We start from the raw sequence: 3,731 nt of genomic DNA, 5'->3' as shown, positions 1-3,731 counted from the left end.
GGTAAAGTACATACCTATAAGGCAAGACTGGTTGCAAAAGGATATAAACAAATTCATGGGGTTGACTATGATGAAACCTTTTCACCAGTTGCAATGCTTAAATCTGTTCGGATTTTACTTGCTATCGCTACATATCATGATTATGAAATATGGCAGATGGATGTCAAAACTGCTTTCCTTAATGGGAATCTTCTTGAGGATGTGTACATGACACAGCCTGAAGGATTTGACATACCAGAAGAAGCCCAAAAGATATGTAAGTTACAAAGTTCAATCTATGGATTGAAGCAAGCTTCCAGAAGTTGGAATCTTCGTTTTGATGAAACGGTAAAACAATATGGATTCATCAAGAACGAAGATGAGCCTTGTGTCTATAAGAAGGTTAATGGGTGCATGATCGTCTTCCTGGTATTATATGTATATGACATATTACTCATTGGAAACAATGTCCCTACCCTACAACAAGTAAAGTCTTGGTTGGGGAAATGCTTTTCTATGAAGGACCTAGGTGAAGCAGCCTGTATATTAGGAATCAGAATCTATAGAGATAGATCACAAAACTGCTTGGCCTAAGTCAGAGTACATACATAAACAAAGTGCTGGCACGCTTTAATATGCATGATTCCAATGGTTATGTGTTTTTACTTAAAGGGTGGCGCTGTGAGCTGGAAAAGTTCAAAGCAAGATACAATTGCTGATTCTACAACCGAGGTCGAGTATATTGCTGCCTCAAGTGCAATAAAGGACGCTGTTTGGATCAAAACGTTCATTAGTGAACTTGACATAGTTCCTAGCATTGTGGATCCCATTGGTCTCTATTGTGATAACAATGGTGCTATCGCACAAGCTAAGGAGCCTAGATCTCAACAACGATCCAAACACATAGGCGTTATCACCTCATTCGAGAGATAATAGATAGAGAAGATGTGAAAATATACAGAGTACCTACACTTGATAATATTGATGACCCACTGACAAAGCCTCTTGCGCAGCAGAAGCATGATGGCCATACTAGATCTATGGGCATTAGGGGTATGCCTGATTGGCTCTAGTGCTAGTGGGAGATTGTTGGTGCAAGCCCTAGAGGCCAATACTTTTGGTACTTGTATCAAATTATTTATTAATAATAAAAGGCTTTTTCTTTATTATATTTGTTTAATAAAGTCCCTAGAATAGCTAGTCCGTTTAATGTATCAAGTATGACTTAATCATGAGATCACATTAAACATAAGGACATTATTCTTAAAGTATCCGTAGTCGAGCTTTATTGTGAAGTGGGATAACATTAAAGCATGAAGACTATTATGTTTATAGACTGATGATCACATCTCTTGGATCATGGATAAGGAGTTATCAAGTCTTAAACATAGGTATGAATATTAAGAGCAATATTTATACTGGATTGACCCGCTATGAGAATACTATATAGAATGTTATGCAAAGTGTCATAAGTTATTCTCATGGTGATAATGGTGTATACCACCATTCGACCTGAAACCACTGTGGACCCTAGATGTAGTGTCGAGTGCCTTATTGCTGATCAAACGTTGTCCGTAACTGGATGACCATAAAGAGAGTTGATGGGTACTCCACGAAGCATGCTAAAGGACATGAGTGACCTAGATGGAATTTGCCCATCCTGCGTAACAGGATACATGTCTATGAGCCCAATATTGAACTGGACAAGGATGACACGGTTTATGCCTTGTGTTCAATATAGACATAAGGGCAAAAGGGTAATTATACATATAATTATTATCATAGAAGGATTTGTCAGATCACATGACATTTTTGTGTCTTGGGTAGCAGCGGTGCGTTGCTAGATACCGCTCACTGTTTATTATGTTAAATACGTGATTTAATATAATTGCCAATGCCGCGAAAACCTATAGGGTCACACACAAAGAACGAATTGATGAGAGATAGAGTAATTAAGGAATACCGTAATGTACGGTGCCCTTAAGTGAATTATAGAACATCGTAAGGTACGGTGTACTTAAGTAGAATACGAAATATGGTAAGGTACCATGCGCTTAAGTGATTTTGGCATATTATAAGATATTGGCCATATACACTTGAGTGGGATTTTTAGCTTGCAGCCCACACAAGTGGTTCTATAAATAGAATCCTTGTGTAGAAGCATTGTAGTAGTTGCAATTTCGTTTCTCTCCCTCTCTCTCTCACTCAAAGCCTTCATTCGTAGCAGCTAGCACTGAGATTGAAGGAATCCGTTCGTGTGGACTGAGTAGAGGCATTGTCATTGTTCAACGTTCGTGATCTCTCTGTAGATCTGCATCGAAGGTTATAATCGCCACAAGAGGTAACGATTCTATCACTGATCATGCCCATTCGTAAGGATCATTAAAGGAGAAATTTTAAATTTCGCTGCGTTTTGGATCACCCTTCTCCTTCAGAGTCGCCACTTAATTTCTGTAGCGGTAAATTCATGATCATCAAGCTATGGATAAGCTAGAGATCAAATAATAAGATTCGCCACCGCGCTTTTATTGTTTCCAAGGGAAAAGGGAAAAAGTACGAACAAAACCCAAAAGTAAGAAGTTTTCAAATCAAAACTAATAAAAGGCCAGAGATTACAGGTAAGGGGGTTGGTTACACAGAGGGAAGTTGTTAGCACCAAAAGTGTCCTAGGTACTTGATCGGAAAAATAGCAAGTGTACTATTTTTACCGATGTAGTAATAAGGAGTTTTATCTCCAAGTATAGATCTCAAGGATTGCGTAGGAAATACTTATTTTACTTTGATTCTATCAGAACAAAAAGATAATGGTTTGGTTGTTTTGGAATTCTAACAATAAACACAACAGACAGTAAAATATAACTGATTAATATAAAATATGCTAGGGGAAGTGGTTGATTTAACCAGTTATGAATTCAGTCAAGATTTCCTTAATACATATAAAACATTCAATTACCTAACCTCAGAATGTTCTTCCTTAAGTCCTTAAGGAAGAAACTATTAAACTACCAATTCTTACTCAAATATCCATTCAATTAATCATTGGTTTTAATCATAAATAATATCAAGGTTTGCGGTGGTTTACAAAAGTTACTAGTCCTAGATGATGCAATCATAAACCTAAGTCTGTGAAAACCCTAACAATCACAATCCTGTTATTGATAGTCATAGATCAATTTGTATTTGTCCGATACAAAAGCATAATAACATCACACAATTGAATTGAAATAAGTAACATAGCAATAAGAAAATCATTTGTTCAAATTCATAACATATGATCAAATCAGGACCACCCCCCTAACATAGGGGGTTTAGCCTCTCATAGTATTCAAAAAAAGCATAGTATTGAGATTAAACATTACAAAGAACTAGGAGATTTTGATCTTCAATGGTCGAAGCCCTTGAATCTCGCCGTCTTCGAATCCTCCGGAATAACTATCTCTCTTGTGCAGTGTTTTCTTTCGTACGACCAAAAGTGTTTTCTCCTTTCCCTTCCAAGCCTTCTAATAGCTTCAGATGAATCTCCTCCAAGCAAAAGGTCCAAACTACCCTTAATGAGCAGAATAGGTTCACGAAGCAAAAGTTTAAGTTTCCAAGCCGCGCCTAACAACACGGGTCGTGTGTGTACACACGGGTGCCCGTGTGTGCTCTCCAAAATGATTATTTTCAAATTAAGTTACAGGGGCATCAACACGGGCCGTGTTCCTACACACGGGTGCCCGTGTTAACTCTCTGTTTTTCTGCCTGTCCAACAA

The sequence above is a fragment of the Lathyrus oleraceus genome, chromosome 7, assembly GCF_024323335.1.
Source record: "Lathyrus oleraceus cultivar Zhongwan6 chromosome 7, CAAS_Psat_ZW6_1.0, whole genome shotgun sequence".
In the NCBI taxonomy this organism is placed as follows: Eukaryota; Viridiplantae; Streptophyta; class Magnoliopsida; order Fabales; family Fabaceae; genus Lathyrus; species Lathyrus oleraceus.
The sequence above is the reverse complement of the archived record's forward strand: the minus strand, read 5'-3'. Positions refer to the sequence as shown.